At 46.4% G+C, this 22,420-nt stretch overlaps 1 long non-coding RNA gene across 10 annotated transcripts in view; it reads right to left on the bottom strand.

Moving 5' to 3' along the window:
- Positions 1 to 22,420, bottom strand: part of LOC106506943 (uncharacterized) — a 525,822-nt gene that overhangs the window by 295,656 nt on the left and 207,746 nt on the right. Inside the window, exon 1 of one of the 10 annotated variants that reach the window (XR_002340680.2) lies at positions 11,643 to 11,787. The exons of the other annotated variants lie outside the window; for them this stretch is intronic. This is a non-coding gene — a long non-coding RNA (uncharacterized LOC106506943). Of the gene's footprint in view, positions 1 to 11,642; positions 11,788 to 22,420 lie in introns of those variants that run through there. 10 annotated transcript variants of the gene reach the window in all.

Below are 22,420 nucleotides of genomic sequence, written 5' to 3'. Positions count from 1 at the left end.
AACCATATGAAATTTCTTCTACTCAACTCTTTTGACCTATAGAAATGGCACTTTTGTGTGATGTAACCTTACATATTCTTCTTCTACTGGCAACATCTGGACAGTTTTATACTACTGGAAAATTAAATAGATACTAATATTACAATGTTGTTGCCTTTGTAGAGCAATAGAAATCTCTTTTCAGGGAAGCCAAGAAATGACCATTTTAACGAAAAAACAATTCAATCAAAAAAAGACCTAAACAGACATTTCTCCAAAGAAGACATATAAATAGCCAATAGGCACATGAAAAGATGCTCAACACCACTAATTATTAGAGAAATGCAAACCAAAACTATAATGAGGTATCACCTCACACTGGTCAGGATGGGCATCATTAAAAAAGTCTACAAATAATAAATGTTGGAGAAGGTGTGGAAAAAAGGGAACCCTCCTACACTGTTGCTGGGAATGTTAAATTGGTACAGCCACCAGCAACCATGGAGAATAGTATGGACATTCCTTAAAAAACTAAAAATAGAGTTACCATGTGATCCAGCAATCCCATTCCTGGGCATACATCTGGAGAACAACTCTAATCTGAAAAGATACATGTACCTCTATGTTCATAGCAGCACTATTCACAATAGCCGAGACATGGAAACAACCTAAGTGTCCACTGACAGATGAATGAATAAAGAAAATGTGCTACACACACACAGAGAGAGAGACACACACACAATGGAATACTACTCAGCCATAAAAAAGAATTTGCAGCAACATGAATGGACCTAGAAATTCTCATACTGAGGGAATTAAGTCAAAGACAATACAGATAACAAAACAGAAACAGACTCACAGTCATAGAAAACGAACTTATGGTTACCAAAGGGGAAAGGGAATGGGGGAGGGATAAATTAGGAGTTTGGGATTAGCAGATACAAGCCACTATATATAAAATATAAAATAAACAATATGGATTTACTATATAACACAAGTAACTATATTTGATATCCTATAACAAAACATAGTGGAAAATAATACAAAAAAGTGTATATATATTATATATATATATAATATGTACACACACACACATATATATAGGAATCACTTTGCTATATACCAGAAACCAACACAACACTTCAAATCAACTATCTTTCAATTTTTTAACATGTGACCATTTTAAGTGGATTTCCCTATGACAAAAAAGTACCTATGTGTGTATGCATATATGCTTATCCTTAGAAACTAAATAAAAAATATCCCATATATTTAAAAAACAATGGCCTTAATCTAACTTTCTCCTGTGCCCCATCTAACACTCGCTTCGCTGAAGTTGCTTTTTGAGTCTGTTTCTTTTTTCAGAACTTTTATCTTAAAAAAAGGAAGAAGAAAATCTTCCCAGGTGATGTCACTACATTGCTTTTCACTTTTCACCTTTGGGCTCCACTCCTCCCCCTGAGAGATCATTCCGATCTTTGACAGCTGCCCGGTGATGTTAAGCACCTTGCCCAAGGTTACACAGTTAATTAGGGCAGAGCTGGGACTAGAACCCTAGGCTTTTGCACTTTTCCGCCCTGCGGAGAGAGTCAGGCCTGTTATCCACAGCTCCCCTCATGAAGGAGGATCGGCTCAGTTAAACAGGCCAGGAACCAACAGCCTGGAAGGTCTGAGAGAAAAGATCATCCATTGACAAATGAGCGTGATCATTATTAATGTTATTATTCATATGCTATGTCTGCGGCAGAAAACAAAGGTTTATTTAAAATGCACATAATAATTTGAGTTTGCTCCAACATTTATTTTCTGTCTAAATTATTTTTTAACTGATATGAATGCAAAGACTTCTGAAGACAAAAAGCAAGGCTTTTAAAAAAATCCATAACCTTAAATTAAGACCACATTTATTCACACTGCTGCTCGCAGCCTAGAACTTTCTCCCTGTTAACCCTTCGGTGACACTAGCAGGTCACATTTCTACCTCTTCTTGGCCCAATTTTTATTTTTGCTGCTAGCAACTGCTTTGGAAGACCAAAGTATAATGCATTTCACAGTAAGAATCCTAATGGGATTTTTAGTAAACGGGCCCTACCAGCCCACTTCCCCAGTGAAAACATGCCTCTAATTGATCTCTATGTAGAAACAGCAGCTGGTGATCAGAACCACTGTGCTCTGGTGGGTAATTATTTTATCAGGACAAGCACTTCCGTCATGATAAGAGAGAAACAGCAGGTCCCAGGGAGAGACACACAGAGAGGACCAAACAGACAGACAGACAGAGATAAGACCCAGCAAAACCCTGCCTACAGAACCCACAGCCATGCAACCTTAAATGGAAAGTTTCTGTTCACCCATGATGGACTGGAGCCAGGTGGAGCCAGGGAGGGGCCTGGGAGGCCACTGTGACTGTGGAGGGTCAGAAGAGGCCAGCTCCCCGCAGCACCTGCGCTGGCCCAGAGCTCTGTTAGGGGGCGCTGTGGGGCCACAAGTGCCAATTCCCCCACCTTCCCGCGTCAGCAGGCCTGCTGTGGTTGAACCCCCCCCCCCCCGCCCCCGTAGCTCTTTTGGCAAAGAGTAGGTGTGTCCTGGCCAGGTTCCAGTTTGGGTAATTACAGCCTGTCAACCTAAATTCCCCCCAGGATTGCAGTTAAATATGGTACCCGTCTTCACAATTAAATTTTCGCTCTAATAGGACACTCGATTGTCATGTTACGTGACAGTTAAATAGCTGCTGCATCGTACCCCAGAGGTAGCTGCACTTTTGTAGTGACTACAAAGATTTCTCTGGGTGTAATAAATGACCTGTATGGACAGAACTGGGGGGCTCTTTCTGCTAAATAAGAGTTGGTAACCATAGGATTTTGCTCATTATTCGAAATTTTTCTCCAACTCTTTCGGGGAAAAACTATGGGGAACACTTGGTCCTCCAATATCATTTCCAACTCTTTTCCTGGAAATAAAAATCAGGAGACCACGTTGCTGCAGGACAGGGGAGGCCTCCAACTACCTTTCCAGCCCCAGTTCCCCTGCATTTCTTTGTCTCAACATCACAGCATCCTTGCCTTTCTCTAAAGGTGCCATGGACTCCCCCTCCCTGGCCTGGGTCCCTGGTTCTGTTCCACAGTCTGGGACATCTTTTTTTGGTTCTCTGGTTGCAAAGACCTTTGACCCCACCAAGGTCCAGCTTAAATGCCACCTCCTTTATGATTCCACCCTCCACCCTCTGCTCCAATTAAGTGTCTCTCCTCTTATGGCCCCTATTCAATATTACTATTACCCTTACTCAGCACTTACTCAAATCTGTCTTACATTATAGCAAGCTGTTTACACGTGGGGCACATGCACGGAACTATGAGCTCCTTGAGGGCATCAACCTTGATGACTTTTCCTCATACCCGCGTACAATGTTTGACACATATTTCTGATGACGAGCATTTCTTTTCCAAGAGGAGCAGAAGTAAGAAGAGCCAATATCTACTGACTGTCTATTATATGCTGGTCATTGTTCTCAGCACTTTACCTATACTAACTCAGCCAGCCCTCGCCATCTCATAAAGCATTATTATCATTGTTCCATTCTTATAGGGTAAAATACTGAATCCCAGAGAGGTTAGATAATTTGCCCAAAGCCACACAGCCAGTAAAAGGTGGTGTTAAGAACGAACCCCATGGGGCTTACCTCCCACCCCAAATCTTGCACGTTTGTGCTGCTGGATAGTATAGGTTTTTAATTAAACATATCAGCATCCCTGGTGTCTTTAAATTTTTAAATCAATCTGAGTCTGCCAAAGCACAGCTCGTTTTCCAAAGAGGTGAGCGTGAGGCTGGGAGAAGTTGATGAGACAGAATGCACCTGTCTCCATTCTACTTAGGCGATCCTAAATAACACGTGGGCTGCTTTCCGAAATTCACATTCTTGTTTGTCAGTTTCCATCCTTGGGCAATTATTTCACACTGAAAATGAGAAGGTGATAATCTAAAGTATTCGCAGCCAGTCTTGCCTACAGAGGTGTGAGCAAAGAGGAAGATCGCATGTTGTGATTAGAGAGAGAAGAAACAAACCCCAGTGATTGCAGCGCGTAAGGAAGGGGTCAGCCTCATTATTCTAAAGCATAGTTTTCTGAACCCATAGAAATAGTTTATTCCAACAAGTTAATTCCTTTAAGTGGTGAGCGCTGAGTGTGGCAGACGCGATTATCTTTCTTAGGTTTCTGGCCGCTTTCTCCCCACCCAGCTGGAGGAAGGATTTCTGCAGCTCACCTCGTGCAATTAGAAACAGCCCCACAGGGCAGAGGTGCAGCCTGCGTTCTGAGATACTCTTCTGCCGCTGAAATAAAAACAGCCTTTGAGAATATTCTCCTGCCAAAATCATTTTAGCATTTCACTGTCACACAGCGGGAGGCAGAGAGAGAGAGAGAGACAGAAAGAGAGAGAGAGAGAGCATCCTTTCTGCGCAAAACCAGCAAGACCTCATGAGTCTTTCGCATGTACAAGGAAATTAATTAATTTCCTTTTTTATTTTTCAGAAAGGGGACCATAAAAACATAGTTCAAGATGTTACACTTTCATAAGGAAGAAGTCTCCATTGTAAATGAATACCTCTTTTAAGACAAGGCTGTAATTAGATTGCCCGTGGTGATGATGAATGGGGAGGGCAAAGGGTCCTTGGCTTCTTTCTGGGGGAAGAAACATCCTCGAAGGCGGAGGCAAGGGCTGCCTCGGGCGGCCACGCTGGTGCCAGCGCCAGAGACTGTTCTCTCCTAAGAAGCTCACAGAGAAAGGCTGTTTCTAAACCGAGGAGGAATAACAGCCCGAAAGGCAATTTAGAGGGTGAGCCAAGGTGGTTGCCCAAACAGAGGACAGCAGGGCCAACAGGGGGCGCTGTACAAGGCCCAGCAGTCTCCCCTTCCTCTTCCCCCAGGGCTTTCTGCACAATCTTTCAGCCTGGGTAGATTTTCTCTCTTGCAGTTACTGAAAAGAAGGGAGAACTTGGTTTCTGCTGCCCCATCATAAATGCCTTCTTGCTGTTGTTTCTACATACCAATTATAGGCGGGATGGCGCCCCCACTCCCCAAATTGATATGTTGAAGCCCTAACCCCCAGGACTTTAAAATGTGGCTGCATTTGGAGCCAGAGCTGTTAAATAGATGACTAAGTTAAAACAAGCCCCTTAGGGTGAGCCTCCATCACATCTGACTGGTGTCCATGTAAGAGGAAATTTGGACACACATCTTTGTCACAGGGACTGTGCCACAGCCACAGGGACTGTGCACAGAGCAAACACCATGTGAGGACACAGGAAGTAGGCCGCCACCTGCAAGCTAAGGAGAGAGGCCTCAGGAGAAACCAAACCAACTGACATCTTGATCTTGGACTTCCAGCCCCCAGAACTGTGAGAAAAGATACGTCTGTTGTTTAAGCCGCCTGGTCTGTGATACTTTGTAATGGCAGCCCAAGGGAACGAATACCCAAGTGTTTTTCTTTTTCTTTTTTTTTGGTTTTGTGTTTTTTGGCCACATTTGGGCCAGAGATTGAACCTGCGCCCCAGCAGCAACCTGAGCCTCAACAGTAACACCACCAGATCCTTAACCTGATGAGCCACTAGGGGACTCCCCCAAGTATTTTTCAAAATCAAAATCAAAATCATCAGAAAGTGATGAGCGGATTAAAATATAGATGCCTGGGCCCCAGTCAGACCTATGTAATCGACTCTCTAGAGCCCAGGAATCTGTAGTCTGTCTCAAGCACCCCAGGCCATCCCATTGTACACACTCAAGCGGGAGAATGCCTACAACTGGAATCTGTGCAGAAAAAGGCTCCCTTCGGTGGTGCCCTGAAGGGGGCTGCCTGAAGGCCACACTGCCTCACCCCCTCTCCCCCACCCCCTCGCTCAGCCCCCCTAGAAAGGCGTGCTTTGCAGTTAAACATCGCTCTCTCCCTGGCGGACCTCCTTTCAGTGCAAATAGCTCCTGGATGGGGGTGACAAATTAAGTCAATAACCTTTGAGTATGAATTCATTTATCAGCTGAATTCCTGTGGGATTGGAAGGATGCCAAACCTGAGAAAAAACAGAGAGCGGGGCTAAGTAGGGGGGTTGAGAGATGTCGGCGTGGTCCACATGGGCGAAAGGCACCACCTTGACGACTTGGCTCTAGGCTGGCCCCACCAGGGCGAGGCAGCCCCAGAGGTGGGCAGCTGTGGAGCTCACAGGGCACTGCTCTCCCACAGCAAGGGGGACAGAGCAGCGATGGTGGCCGGGCTTTGGGAAAAGCCAGCTGACTCCCAGCTGTTTCCTGGTTGCTTTTTGGCTACTTGGAAGCTGAGGGCAAAGCCAAGTCTGCTTCCCTCCTCTAGGAGTGAGGCAGGCAAGGGCCATGGGGGTTGCGACAGGGAGTGCATATAAGCAGGGTTGGGACGCAAAATACCGAACAACTGGTACAGTTTAGAAGCGGACCCATCAGAACAGAAGGCAGCCAGAGGAGGCTGGAGCGGGATCCTGACCAAGCCCTTTGTTTCAGAGGCCCTGGCCCCGGTGCTTTGCCCAACACTCACATCGAGGGGCTGCATATGTGGGAGGGTCTGAGAAGGGGGGTTTTTAGTCCGGCTTTGAATTCCTGTGGCTTCAGTGTTATTTATTTGCCAGGAAGGAGGCATCCCTCCCCTCCCCCACCGGGGCCTGGCTTAATTCACCTTGGATCTGAGCTCAGTAGAGTCCAGGCCAAGGCAATTCACATGTGGTTGCAGCGCGCCTGTGTCCTCCAGCAGGCTCTGATGGGCTAGCAGCATCAGCCAGTGGGCCAGCGCCAGTCTCTGACTGCGGGCAAGTGGCTGCCTTGGAGAGGGCTGCCAGGGGCCCGAGGCACTCGTGGCACTGGCCTTGACAATGAGCTGGAACTCGGAGCCCTCTGCAGGGCTGGGTGGACATCTCCCCCGAGGGCAGAGCATCAGGGCCCACTGCAGCCCATCACGTGCTCGGCGTAGAGAAGTGCTCTTTCTGGCTTCTCATTTTCTCTGGAAAAGGGTGAATCTGAGGTGAAACAGCAAAAGAGACACTGGCCTAGGATTCCAAACTCCATTCCTTGAGGCAGCAGATAGCTGCAGGAGGGCGAGGATTAGCCCAGCCAGGACACTCGCTGGCCACTCACTGTTCTTTCTCAAGACAATGCTCCTCGTGACAGCGGACAGCGGTGGCACCCTACCCAGGTCCCCTGGGATCCCTTTTGACCCTTTGTATGAGCGCCCTGCTGGCTCACCGCGCTCTTAACGTCATACACCCAGCACCTTGGCTTTGCTTTGAGGGCTTGGCCCTCAGACTAGGAGACGGGAGCCACTCTGCACACCCGTGCAGGTAGCTGGACGTGCCTGGGAGTTGGCCTGAGTCTTGGTCATGGACTGTGAGGGGCGGGACTGCGGAAGCCCGGCTCCCTTAGACGGGGAACAGGGCTCCCCTGCAGAGCTGCCCTGTGATTCGGGCCAGGCAGGGACCTGCCTGAGTGCACAGCCTGCTTGGTTCCTTCCCTTCTCTTTTCTTTTTCCTGCTTCCCGTTGTCCCTTGCGGGTCTCCCCTGGAAGCACTTCCTTCCTCAATCACTCGCACACTAGTCCTCCTCTCAAGGTTTCCTTCTGGGAGACCCAATCTAGGTTATGCATAAAAATTCTGAATGTTCCTCCCATTAATATCTCACAACCAAAAGAAAGGCCCTCCCCGTTTCTCTCTCTCCCCAGCTCCCTTCCCCCCAACCAGCTCCTCTTCTAGACCCCTGACTGTGGTTAGAGGGACCCACCACCATTCTCTTCATTACCAGGTTCAGAAAGGCCAGTATCTTACATGTGTCTCTCCTACCCAATGCCTCTCCCGACTGCCACCCTCCCCCGCAGCTCAGGCCCCTTTCCATCACCTTGACCAAGACAATGAGCCCCTGGTACTATGCGTCTGCTTCCCGCCTCCCACTATTCCAGAATATCTAGCACACTGCTAGCCAATGGAGCCTGCTAAAGCTGAGGTTCAATCTCTCCATCAGTCTCCAGATCCCCAAGTCTTCAGGGACTCCCCAGTCCTTGCCAGAGTAAGTGCGCCTTCCTTGTCTGGGCATGCAAGGCCCTGACCAACATGCCTCCAGCCTGTATCTCCAAATTTCTAAGAGGGCCAAGGTGGGAAGCCATTCCCCCCGCTTAACATGTTGAGATCATTGCTGTGGTTAAGACCCTGATGCCCAGATAACAGATGATGCGGTGTGGTGGGAGGATAAGAAGACACATTAACAGGGAGTCAGAGAAGGAGTGGGGCCATTTGTGTGATCTTTCTCACCGATTTTAGAATTTGGCTCCACTTTTACTTCCAGGTATCTTCTGGGGGCCATAGAAAGTGTTTGGCTTCTCCTTCATAACACCCCTTTAATTTTTATGTACGTAATTGGGCCTATGTCTAGCCTTGAGGCCTTCAGGCTCCCCAGCATGCCATACAGCCAATACCCATCCACGGCCTGAAGATAGGTCAGGACACGAGGGCTGCTAGCCCTGGCTTCTTCTTCTCCCAGGTTTCTGACCTTGGCCTTAACCTCCCTCTGTAGGCTTGCAGTGCTCCAACATGGCCTAGGACACAAAGCTCCTACTTTTCCATTGGTTCTCGAGAGGAACCTGAGTTGTGCCTGACGGTCCCTGGCTCAGCCAGGCTCTGGGAACCTTGCCCCAGTCAACCTGTGATCTGGTTGTGTCATCTCCCCATGGCCTCTATTTATAAACTCCTTAAGTGTGCCAGGACCCCATCACACGGCTCAGATCCCCCTTCAAGAGCAGACCTGCTGTCCAGCCGTGCAGACAGCCTGCAGGTGACAGCCCTGCAGGGTCTGCCTGAGCTGCCTCGCCCAGGGTCATGGCCTTTCTGGGGTGGCCCTCCTCTGGTGAGTGGGTGATGCAGGGATATGAAGGCCGGGCCATTTTGGTCCAAAGCAGGATGCCCTTAGGGGCAAATCTTGATTCAGAGCTTCTTGCTGGGCTGGCCGAGGTTTTTTCAGGCCTGTGTCACATTTCTAGTTCTTCCTCTGCACAATCTTGCTTTCAACTCCTCCTTTTCATAGGTGTTGATCCCCAACAGACACCCCACACCCCAAACTCCTCCTTAGCATCCACTTCTGGTGAGCACAAGCCGCTATGCTGGGACAAGGGGCCGCAGCTGGGTCTCTTTGCGTTCCCCCCAGCATGGACCTGTGGGGCGGGCTCTTAGGCGCTCAGCCACTGTTTGCTGACTTAAGTCTAACTCCTGCTGGGGGCAGCTAACTTCCAAGGAGTAGGTCCATGCGCCCTGCGCCAAAGGAAGAAGGCTGAGGAATTCACAGGAATATTTCCTTCAGTCCTCAGACAACCCCACGAGAAAAGCTCCAGGATTACTCCCGTTTTGCAAATGAGGAAACTAAGGCACAGAGAATAAGCAAGGGCATGAGAACTTGAGTCCGAGCCCTTCACCTCCCTGCCAGAGCAAAGCCCTGGACACAGCTGACCGCCGATGCTTCACAGTTTAGAGGAACCATATGGTATCAGAAAGCCAGAGAGCTGACACAGCATTGGAAGGCAAGCACCCAGGTGGGCCTGGCAGGCTCAGAAACTTTCCTGGCCTGTGTCATCCAGGACAGCTTTCTCTGTTGGCCTCCCTTAAAACTGGTACATCATAGGCTGCCTGAACCTGCAACACACAGAGCCTAACCTCCCCATGCTATAAAACAGAGGCAAGCACAAAGAGGTTAAGGAGTGTCCCCAAGATCACAGAGCTGGCTGGTGTCTAGTTCTTCCCAGCCCACCCCGGCTCACCTCCTCTTGCCCTCTCCTCCATGACATGACCCTAAAGCTCTCTGAGAGTTACTTGCTGGATCTTGAGACAGGAACAGCATCCCTTACTTGGCTGGACCCTTGGAATGGGGAGCCTGCCGCCTTCCCAGGCACACCCTTCTTGCTCATCCAGCCCCATCAGTATTCTGAGCACCTCTGCGAGGTAAGGGGCTCGAAAGAGGGTAGTTGTAAGAGTGATGCAACAGCGCTACCTCACTTTTATTGCTTCCGTGCCCAAGTTCTATTATTAAATTTCTCACTTCCCCTTAACATTAAAACATAACAGCACGATGGCAAGTGGTTAAGTGCTATGAAATCAAACAAGCCCTGGTGTGAAACCCACCTTACCTCTTTCTAGCAGTGTGACCTTGGGAAATGTACTGAGATTCTTTGAGCCTCAATTCCCTCCTCTACGTGGTGAGGGAAATAATGCCCAAGAGTTGCCTAATCGGGTGGTGCGAGGGTTAAATGGAATAATGAATGTGAAGGGCTTTGCCCAGGGCTCCTGAACATGGTGAGACTACTGGAAATTGTAGCCATCATTATTTTTATTAAAGATACATAAGAGATAACACATGTGGCACCCAGTAATCATTCATCTGAAGTCCTCAGCAGGGAAGAACAAATCAGTGCCTGCATTAATTAGGGCTCCTCATCACAGAAAGGGTTCATCTGATCTCTGCAATGCTTCTCGGGATACAGGCAGGACCAGACGCACCATCTCCAGTCTGCAATCTATCCTTGAGCAATCCCCAGCCCTGCAAACCCTCTTCTCCAAACTCACCCCTGATATCGCATCTAGAACTCTCACGGTTCAGGTTTCCTTAAAGTCAGAAGGAAGGCAGTCCGAGGGACCCAAGAACCGGGTGGAAGGTGGGGGTGGGAAAGCTCTGGGGAATTTCATTAACTCGGTGGACTGAGAACCAGGATGGCGCTTCCCGCGCTCCCACCTGCAGACACACAACACAATGAAAGAATAAACAAGTACATAGCTTGGGAAGGAAGGAAGGAGAAAGGACAAGAGAGGAAGGGAAAGAGAAAGATGGGGGAAGGAAGGAAGGAAGGAAGGGAGGGATGAACAAAACAAGAAAGAAACCCCTAGGTTCCAAAAAGAACCCTTCATTTCTGATCAGCAGAAACAAGTGAGCAAATAACTAGAGAAAAGACTTTTACGTTTTGCCAGCTCAGCCGTGAAGGTCACAGAGCCCAGACTTGCAAAGCCCTTAGACATGGGACAGTGTGATGCTGTAAGACCAGGCCTCCCAGCACCAGGCTAGGGGGAGAGAGTCAAAAAAGAAGAGAACTTAGATGGCGAAGGGCCCCCTGAGCAAGGGAATTTTTGCTGTGCTCCTTCTGCCCACTTCCTACCCATCAGGCCAAACACCAGATAAGTTTGGGGATACCCCAGTGCAAAAGGCTTTTTCTTGTCTCATTATTCCATTTGAATTCATACTGAATAAGGGCTTAGGGACAAAATATATTAAATCCTGGCTTTGTCACTTTCTGTCTGTATGATATTGGGAGGATTATTTAATCTCTGTGTCTTTATTTCTTCGTCTATGAAAGCGAAAACAATAAACACCTAACTATCAACTACATAGAAATCCAATTCTCAGTCATTCTTAATTTCTGCTGGACTAAGACACACACACACACACACACACACACACACACACACACACACACACATACACACATTCTCTCTCTCTCTCTCTCTGTTGCTGTCTGTCTCTCTCAATGTATGAGTCAGGAATCTTCTGGTTGCAAGTGACAGAGACTCATTTTAAACCAGGAAAACAACAAGCCAAGGGGGATTTATTAGCTCAAGTAATTGGACTTACTGGGCTCTCATCTCTGGTCCTTTGCTTTGCTTGTCTTTGCTTTTTCTTCCTAGGCCTTCTTCTTTCCTACCGAAAACAGCTTTGTCCCTGAGCCAGGAAAGATTGCTTCAAGCAGCTCCATTTTTTTCTGTCCTTACAACTTATAATCTCAAAAAAAAAAAAAAAAAACCTACCACCCAATTGATTGTTTCAGCAGAAACATCTCAGGAAAGACTCACTGGTCTGTTTTCAGACACATGTCCTGCTCTGAACCAATCACACTGGCCAACAGGATGCAATGCTGGCTGGGCAAGCCTAGTTCGCATGTCCACCCCTCCCCTCCAGGGGCTGGAGGGGAGGAGCTGGGGGGGGGTTTCAGACACAATGAACCTTAGTTCCCCAAAGGAAAAGGGGATTCCATTTCCAGAAGAAAGAGGTTAAGAGTCTTGGGAAACAGAACTAACATATACTCACTACCTTCCACCTCTTGGCAGCCCGGAACCCATACACACTATGCCCAAAAGGGCCTCACCCCATTTGATGCATCAATCCCACATACAATAAACATGTACGTATCCTTCTCACAAAGAGAGAGAAATCAAAGTCTTCCAGATGCTCAGTTCAACTCTGAGTCCTGGATTTCTGTCCCATGAAACGGCTCTAGCTGTAGCTCTTCCTAGGCCAGCCTCCTCCCCCCTCCCCCCCGCCCCACTGCCCCATCCAAATCAGGGTTTCTTCAACTTTCTTGTACCACGGATGCCTCAGCCAGTCTGGTGAAGCCTATGAACCCTTTCTCAGAAGCATGTTTTTAACTGAAGAAAATAAAATTATATTTGACTATTTGGCAAAACATTATAAAACAAATTCATGATACTGAAATGTATATACTTCTTTAGTAACACATTAAATAACAAGATCTAGGGTGGGTCTGCAACCACCACAATTTGAAAAGTGAGGTCCATGAATGACATTTTGAGATATTTCCTGCAGCTCTCATATGATAGGAAAATATCTATGATTCATTGGTACAAGTTTTGCTAATACCATTATGGCCTCTTGCCTACAATATTTGAAGGACATGCTAAAGTTTAGTTTCATAGTAGTAAAAATAAAGATGACTTTTCCCCACTCAAGTTCACAGGCCCTTTAAATTTACAGACCCCAGGTTAAGACTGCTGTATCTAAATGGTAAGTTTAGTCACCGACAATGTACCCCCTAAGCAGTGATGAAGGAAAACAGAAAACCACAATAAAAGCTCCTTCCGTTTGGGGAGAGGTGAGGGGAAACAACTCACAAGGACCATGGTTCCTGTTGGATACTCTTCTGGAGGGGGGAGGGGAGACAGCAAGACTCCAAACTCTGTGGAGTGAGGACACGGCTCAGAGTCGTGACCCCTGAGAGAACGTCTTTTGACCATCGCCTTCCACTTACTTCCCTAAGGAGGGCATAAAAAATAGTTCTGTTCTAGACGACATATCCATTTAGCATCTCAATACCTGTTGGGATAGTTATAGGGGCCTGTGATTGCCTAGGAACTGAACAATCATAGATCCCTGCTTCCCAAACTTGGGGGTACTTTGGCAGTGCAGTGTCATCAAAAATCTCAAGTTAGTGACCAATCATGAGATTTCCTAACAAGAGAATTGGTTAGGAGTCAAAGCCAGTGTGGGCCTTGTACCCGGGCAAGCAGGACCCCTGCCCTGGTCTTAGTGCCCTGAGGGGCTCCAGCTTTGGAATGCTCTTCTTGAAATTTTCTAAGTATGCCTCCAGTGCCTGAACTGGCCCGGAACACCTTTTGGGCACTGCCTCCCATTCTACCGGCTTGGTCCTGCATGAATCTAAGCGCCTACCTCAGCATTTTTTATGTCCTTTTCCAGTGACAGAGGCCTAGCTTCCACAGCTGGCAGCACCATTTGCCTGGATGAGGCTCCTGAGCCTAGGCCAGGGCCAATACAGGCCTTGGTCTTTGTTTGTCCCTTTTGGGGACACTCTCCAACCATGTGCATCCCTCCCAATCCCCTGACAGGGGTTGATCAGATACTCTGAGGAATGCTCAGGCTCTGGCCAATGGGATTTGTCCCAAGCCTGGTTCCAAGAGGGCAGTCTGGCAAGCGAATCTTTTCTATAGGCCAGCACAGAATTTCTTTTGTAGGATCATGGAGACTGGGCTGCCAGAGTGGTGCTGACACACTGATTTGGGGTGTCTCTCACTTCCACTGGACACAGGGTGAATTCAGGGCTCTGGGCCAATAAGAGTTCACTGCTGACCTTGAGGCTTGAGCCATGAGTGCCAGCCATATGTCAGTTATAGTCTGGCCTTGTCCTGACTGCATTGCCAACTCCAGTTTACAGCACCACTGCCCTATGTGCCTCCTGCTGCTGATGCCCTGAGGTCACCCACCTCTTTATTGGGCTCCACTTCCAGTCCTCCAAGGTGGGCATTCCCATTGCCTCCAAAGGCTCCCTAGACTGTTGTTCCACAAGATCAATGAACCTTTCTGATCTATGTCCTCTCTTATCTTCAATCAATGCAATGCCATATTCTCCTAGGCTGATATCAAGCCATGCAGGACAAGGGATGGGCATTCCTTGCACAAATGAGACTGTTCTTCTCTATCTGCCCACAGACCCCTGGCCTATCCTCCCTACTGCTTGTGATGTATGAAAAGCAGGGGTGAGGTCAACATCAAAAGAGATCACATTCTAGAAACACAATGATGGCAGCCTAAAGAGATCAAGGGAAGATGGGAATGGAAGATGTGTTGTTCTGTGTTTAAACTACAAAATTCTAAAAAGATTTAACATGCTCAGACAACGCATTATCATTTGCACTTTCTTGCATACTCAGTAAGACTTGTGTTTGTGATGATCATCAATGGAACATGGTAATGACTGTTGAGAGAGTCATTGGAAGCCAGCATCCATGGGTGACACTGTGGATGATGCAGCATCCTGGGTAATGTAACCAGCTCTGAATAAATGGAATAAGTGCTATGAGGGAACTGAAGAAGCAAGAAGATCTATATGGTTTTAATACAGGTTCCAAAGAGCCATGGCATTGTGAGTAATAACAGTATTGCTGCCTTGTTCTTATAGTGAGAGATAAGAAATCGTCCAGGAATGACACGTTTGGCAATAAAGGACACAAAGAATGGTTCCTGGATCTGAAACAGGAAGAGATTGTGCCAGGATACTATGAAGAATCTTTGCAAGCACTGACTGGACAGTAAACAAATATGTAAGCACCTCTTCTATACCCATCACTCTGTATCTTCATCAATAAATCACTCTGCCTCACATGAGCCCATGAATTGTATAGCATTTAAAAAATTAAATTGGTTATATGACTAGCCCCCATCCCACTCCAAGACCATACTTGAGTGGTTGCCCCTGCAAAACCTAGGGGTGGCTCTAATCAAGGCTGAAGGCCCTGTTGAATTGCAGTGCTTGAACCTGTACTCCAGCCTTGTGGTTTCTTTTTGTTTTTCATAATTGGTCTCAATGGGCAGCAGGTAACCCCTCATTCTTAGTCTAACAGCTTCCATCTTGGCCTCAGTTCTTGGGCAATAAAAACAATAGGCTGGTTGCAAAGCCCAGTTAATCTGCCCTTTGCTTCCAAGTTCAAAGCTCCCATTCAAGTTGAGTGAGTGACTCATTATAGTGAGGATAATTATTACCTTTGTCAGGCAAAGAGTACTCGTCTGGAGATATTTGGAAGTAGCCAGAGATTTCCAATTTTCCACAAATTCTTCCTGGGGCCAATTTTATCCCCTACTGTGCTCCCCTCCTTCCTGCCTTAGTGAGCTCTAACTTGAGCTTGGGGAATAAAGTAGGTTCTACTAAGCGTCTGGATTGTGTTTCTCAGCCACTTGAGGTGGCTGGCCACGTCAGACAGTCTCTCTTAGCAGAGGCATATTCTACTCCTTTTTAGCTTTCAGATGGAATAGGCTTTCTTGTAGGACCTTGGGGAAGCTACAAGAAGTAACCCCCACACAACAACATCCTGATACTCTCCTATCCAGTAGTTGTGTGGATAGGCATATTGCCCATATCTGAAGACACAAGGGCTGACAATTTAACCAGCTGCTTTGCCACTTCTAAAGGAGGAGTGATTTGGTTGACAAGTAATAGACATTGACACTTAAGAGGGGGCCTTCATTTTCTCAGGCTACTGTAATAAAACACTATATAGACTGGGTGGCTTAAACAAGAGAAATGCCTTTCTCATAGTTTCAAAGGCTACAAGTCTGCGATCAGGGTGCCAGTATGGTTGGTTCTGGTGGGGACCCTTCTCTTGGTTCACAGATGGCCACCTTCTCACTGTGTTTGCAGATGGTCTTTCCTCGGTGATGGTGTGCGAGAGAGATTGCTCCCTCTTTCCTACTTGTAAGCCCACCATTCCTATTCGATTAGGACCCCACCCTTATGACCTCATTCAATGTTAATTACCTCCTAAAAGTCCTATCTCCAAATACAGTCATGTTGGAGGTTAAAGCTTTGACATACGAATTTTGGGGAGACACAGTTCAGTCCATGGCAGTTTTATTAGAGAATTTCTGGAATGCTCACAGAGATAAATAATCAAGAGAATCAGAACTTGGGGCTGATGGAAACCATGTCAGTTCTGGATATAAATAAAAAGAATGCATAAAGTATATTTTCCAGGCACCAGCCATATAAAGATTTAGCTGTGGCTCCTTTGACACTTATTTATTCAACTCAAGGTTCAAATTTTCAGGAGAGAGAGCAGATGATTGACTGAGCTTGAGTCATGTACCCAACCTGGAACTAATCGTTCTTTCCAAAGGAAGGGATACGTGTCTGTGCACGTGCGTGCGTGCGTGCGTGCGTGCGTGCGTGTGTGTGTGTGTGTAGATGAGGTCGGCTTCATGCAAATCACACAGAAGAGGTTTCCCCTAAGAAACAGAAATTGTGTTAGGTTGAGAAGAGGGAAAAGTAGATGGGTAGGCAAAAACAACAGATGTCAACCACAAAGTGCTAAGGTTTTGCACAAAAATTGTTGATGTATATTTTTTGAAGAAAAATGTTATTTGGCCCAAGAAGGGAAAAGTTACTGTGCATCGTCAACTTTGCCTTTTCAAGGTGATAATGATGTAGAATTGAGCTTAGACCTTCTAAGTCATTACAGGTCCTTGGAGTTTGTTTTCCAGGTAGATTGATTTCCAAAAAAGAAGAAGCAAGATGAGCTTTCAATGCAAATCATTTGTCACCCCAGAGTTTCCAAATTTATCTTTTTAGGGAATGGCTAGAGGCCAGATATTAGTTGCGTTATCATGAAACACAACTCTTAAAAAAAATAAAAATAAAAAAACCAATCCTATAGTTGCAAAACTGGAAGAGCAGAGCTGGCAATTACTGAGTAGTTGCTCTCTGCCAGCTGTGGTCACCACTGCTGAATGCCAAATTTCCCCCTTCCTCTTTTCTAACAAGATGTTAATCTTGTTCATCACCCCACCCAAGCTATATAACTTAGGGGAAGGTGACCCCTACCTCTAGCAACAAAGATGAGTCCTGATTCGTGTGAATTAATCACCATAATCCATTCCTCTTCTACCCTGATTGGTTCACAGACGCCGACTAATGCCAGATGCCATAGGAGGGCCCTCTTCTGGCAACAGATACCGATTCAGGGAGATGCCAATAACCTAGGTTGGCCCAATGAGATTAAAGGGAAGGCATTTCTTTCCATATTTGGGAGTGATTTGCTCTTTCTCTTCCACTGGCCATGGACGAGTAATTCCACTGCCCTGGTTGCTGCCTGCAGCTATCTTGCTTCAAAGGGGCCCATCTGAGAAAAGCCAAGACAAGAAAATGGCTCAGGGGGTTCTCCTGTGGTGCAGCAGGTTAAAGATGCAGCATTGTCATTGCAATGGCTTGGGTTGCTGCTGTGGCACAGGTTCAATCCCTAGCCCCAGAACTTCCACATGCCACAGGAACAGCTAAAAAAAGTGTGTGTGTGTGGGGGGGGGGGGGCTCAGAAAAGAAAATGGCTCGAGAAAATGATCAGAAACAGAGTGCCAGTTGGATTACACCTGGAGGTCTCTTCCCTCACTGGACTATGTGAGATGATACATTTCCTAATTATTGAAGCCATCGCAGCTCAGGATCTCTGTCACTTGTAGTCAAAAGTACTATAAAGCCAGACACTGTATTAAGTACTTTATATGCATTATCTCATTTTATCCACATACCACCCTAAAGGAGGTAGTATTATTATCTCCATTTTATGGGTGAAAAAACTGAGGCATGAAAAGTTAAGTAACTTGTTCAGAGTCACTTAGTTACTGAACCCAGTCATCTGTCTCCAAAATTCACATTCTAAGCCAGTGGAAGTGAAGCCAAGTGGATTTATGTATACCGACATTCCTAGAAAATTATAGTGAAATGGATATGTTATTTTAAAAATTCTGGTTTTCAACTGGTTTGAATTAAGGCTTCAGAGCTTCTTTGTCATCACTCCAGGCTGACCTTTAGTTGCCAAGGGATATAAACTTCTCACCCCCTACAGCTCTTGCTAAGCAAATGGCTAATGTTCTGCAAGAAAACACATCACCAGGGAATTCCCCCAAACCTTGAGACGTCAACAACACTGTAAGCTCTACTTAAGAACAAGACCCACCTTCTGGGCAAAATAGGGAAGAGACGTTCAAAATCTCAAGGTCTCAAAGTGTCCAATGATGCAAAAACAGAAAGTCAGTTGGCTGACATGTAAGTTGTGCAGGAAATGAAGCAGGTAGCTGGTCTCTCCTTGCCCTATACCTTGTGGGTTTGCACTTTATGAAGAAAACATAGTTGCTGAGAGCTCAAGCCTTCAACCCCACACACCTGTGTTTGGAGTACCATTCTGACATTTCTGAGGATATGAGCCTGGGCAAACTAAGTAATCTCTCAAAGAAGCAGCTTCTACATCTTTAAAATGGGAAAAACAGTAGTGCCCACATGTAGCGCTGAGTTAAACGAAAAAATATTTAAAGGTTCTATGACATTCAACTATTACTACATGTCCTCAAAATCAATGGCAGACAAAATCATCATTTAATCTCACATTTATGGATCTGCAGGTGTGTGTATCAGTGGACTCAGGCGAGGCTCTACTGGGCAGATCCACCTCAAGCTGCAGGTTCAGCTGGGCTTGGACCTAAGCTAGAGGAGGGCGATCAGGTCTGCTCCACTTGTTTGCACTCTGAAGCCAGGATAAAGGGTAGCAGGCACCACATGAAAGGGCTAACCCATTTCAAGTCTTTGTTGGCATCGCAGCTGCCATTACCTCTCATTGGCCACAGTGAGTTATGTGGCCAGTTCCAGTGTCAGTGGAGGAGGGAGGCACAGTAAAGTGGCATGGCAAAAGGTATGGCTAGAGGGAGGGTTGAAGAATTGGGAACAGCTACCACAAGCCCTTAGACCCGTGACTAACTCAGAAAATATAAGTGGTTATTCTGGATTACCTGACTCATCATACTGGAGGCCCAGAGGCTGCCCTTCCCCGTGGTGGATGATAGTGCAGTGATGGACAAAGTCTGGCCAATTCGGGTTTTTAGAGAAGTGTTTTTGATAGCATTTATTTAAGTGAAATTGGCTCTATTCCTACCTGGGAACATAAAAATGTATATTCTCGTTTACTTGCTAATCACTGAGTAAATCATAGAAGAATGTCAGGGAGAAAGGTGACACTGGTTTTCGGCCACTTAAAGATTGATTTCTTGACATATGTGAGAAGTATCAACCGTGAAATGGCTTTCTATCCTTTCCTCCTGATATGAGCTGGTGGGCCTGACTCAAGCTTGCTGGGCAGTGCTCAGTCTGTAGGCTGAAAGTTAACCCGTTTGTCAATTCTCTACCTTGTCATATTGGCCACAGCGTCATTCTCTCCCATCATGGGAGGTCCCTTGTGCAGCCACCAAATCTGCATAGATTTGAGACAAGCTACAGCTAAGCCTAAGTGTTCTCTGAGGTGCGGGGCTCCTCCCTTCCTCAGTCTCCCCTCCACAATTCCCCTGTGGCTCTACCCCGCAGGCCAGGCCCACACACTGTCCTTCCAAGGCTGTCCTCCTGGTGGCCACTACTACACAGCTTCACATTAAACTCCATTATTCTCTCACCTTTGGAAGATAAATACAAGAACACGATGCTTGGGGGAAATTCTACCTAAACGAGTCACAAAGACCAGTTGTTTCCAGACAGGATCGCTAAAACTAAGGCAAACGGCCGAAAGAGTCTAACTCTATCGTTCGGCACTGGTTTGTTGGACCTGCTGAGGAAAGCTTTTATTCCACTTGCCTTATGGTTTGGCAGTCCTCATTGCCCTGTGGCAGCCAGCCCTGTGGTTGGGAGTGAGTGGTTTTGAGATCCCCTTTACACATGTAAGGTTCTTGGTAAACGTTTAATAAAAAATCCTTATAGGGCCAAGTTACGATATATTTATAATCTCCATCAAACCAAATGCACAGGGACATTCAATAAATGGCAACTGTCATGAGCCTGACTTGCTAGAGACCAGTTTTGGAAACAACACAGGTTCAAAACTGAGAGCTGGTAGGCAACTGCCCTTCCTTCTCTATTGGTCCTGGGAAGAGACACTTTGAGATGGAGGAAGAGCTCAGCCAGGAAGGTAGCACTCTAACCATGGAGCAAACCCATGGCGCCACAGGGTGGGGTGGCTCCTCTTTAAATCTGCAACCAAGTCTGGACAGTACCCAGACAGAATGGCCTCTCCAAAGAGACTTTAGAGAACACCTGAGGGGGCGAAAGGTGAGCAAGTCCCGAACTCACGAGACCACAGTGTATTATGGCTCATGCAGGTGGGCTTCTGGTCTCAGGCCCCCACTCATTCCACTCGTGCTGAGCTACCTGCTTCCTCAAGGCTGCCTGTCTGCCCAGCTCCCTGCCTACGTCTTACATTGCGGAGGGTGGCAGGAAAAGCATTGATGTTAAAGTGACTGAAAGTGACTGACCCTCCCCCCAAGCCTGTATCTTTTCTAAAGTGCTGTTAGGTTGCCTTGTAAAGTTCTCACAGACACAACTTACTACATCCTGCTACATTCTAGACAGTATAGGCAAGAGGAAAGAGGGGGCCTGGCCCCAGCCTCCAGTCTGAGAGACCCAATTCTCCCTTCGAGGGATAGGCCTGGTGGTGACAATTTGAACAGGGAATGCCGCCTCCTCACACCCACCCATGATGTTCAGGAGTTGCTTTATCTCCATTAGAGATCTGACACTCTAACATAACTTCACCATGAAGTGCATTTAACGATCACACAATGAGAAAGACACCCAGAGAGCCAACTTGGAGGGATGACTTTGTTAGAAGCAGATTTGTATGCACGACAGACCCTATCAATTTGTTATGGCAAGCATCTTGCTCTCCAACTTTGTGTGTGTTCCAATTGTGCTTTTAAGGCATAAAAAAATAATCAACAAACAAGCATGGGTTTGTTTTTTTTTTTTTTTGCAGCATACGTTCAGAGGGAGCTCAAAGTTGCTGCAAGAGAAATTCTTTCGTAAGAGGATGATAAATGGGGAAATACATTGTTTTCCCTATAGATCAAGACATCTGACTGTAAGGAATGGATTTTGAGATGCTAGTTGTGGTAACAGGTGATGAAGAGACAAGGAAGCGCCCAAGATAATCAGAGGGATGGGAAGCTGGAATGAAGAACAAAAAGGAGCCAATTAAAAACATGATGTGATGTCAACATACACCCGTCAGAACAGGTGGAATGAAAAAGAAAGACAATACCACGTACTGGAGGGACAGCAAACAGAACTCCCAGATGCTACGTGGAAGGGTAAATGGATAGAATCCCTTTGGAATACTGTTTGCCATTAGCTACGAGAACTGACCATGTATACGCTGTGACCCAGCAATTCCGCTCCCACATATATACTAACAGAGATGTACACAAAGGTTAACCAGAATACATATACTTGAAATCCCACAGCAATATTATTTATACTAGCATCAAACAGGTAACTACCCATATGCCCATCAACAGTAGAACGGATAACTAAATGATGGTATATTCACAAAATGGAATACAATACAGCAGTGAGATTTAACTAACTACAACTACATATTACAATATGAAGGAATCTCACAAACACTGCACTGAGAGAAAGAAGCCAACCACAAAAAAGTTTGCACCGTATCATTTCATTTTCCATTTGGATGGTGTTATGAACTCTGTCCCTGAAAAAGATATGCTGAAGTTCTAACCCTGGCTTTATTTGCCACTAGAGAGGCAAGGCCACCAGTCAACATACCAATCAGTTTATGTAAAAACTAAATAACAGCAAGGATTCCTACCATCTGTTTTATCCATGAACAGAATAGCCTGTTGATGGATAATGCCTGGGGCTTGTCAGTCCTCACAGGAGGCCCTGCGGAGGGATCAGGTCCCCACCAGCGGTGGCCAGGCCAGTAAAGATTTGAGGAAGGAACTGCCCAGGAGTGTGTATCTACAAGTCTGAGAATATGGATGATTCAAAATTGCAGAGACAAATATCAATCCATATCAATCAATATTTATTGCTGAGTAAATACCTACAGTATGCAAGGTGTTCCCAGGGGATCCAGCAGGGGAGTAGGCTGAGGCTCTGAAAGATTTACTCTTCTTGATTTTGCATTATCTGTGCCTCCAGCCCCTTCCATTAGCATGAATAATTAACAGCTGACGGAGCTATCAGCCACAATAAGAGCATGCTTAGGATTCAGGGTTTGTCATGTGCCAAGGAAGAGAAAAAAGCTCAGGGGTTTAAAAGTGATGATCAGGGTGACGAT

The sequence above is a fragment of the Sus scrofa genome, chromosome X (genome assembly GCF_054392235.1).
Source record: "Sus scrofa isolate SSC_HxYL_T2T_F1_AM1 chromosome X, Sscrofa_HxYL_maternal_Yorkshire_Landrace_v2.0, whole genome shotgun sequence".
Taxonomy (NCBI): domain Eukaryota; kingdom Metazoa; phylum Chordata; class Mammalia; order Artiodactyla; family Suidae; genus Sus; species Sus scrofa.
The sequence above is the reverse complement of the archived record's forward strand: the minus strand, read 5'-3'. Positions and strand labels throughout refer to the sequence as shown.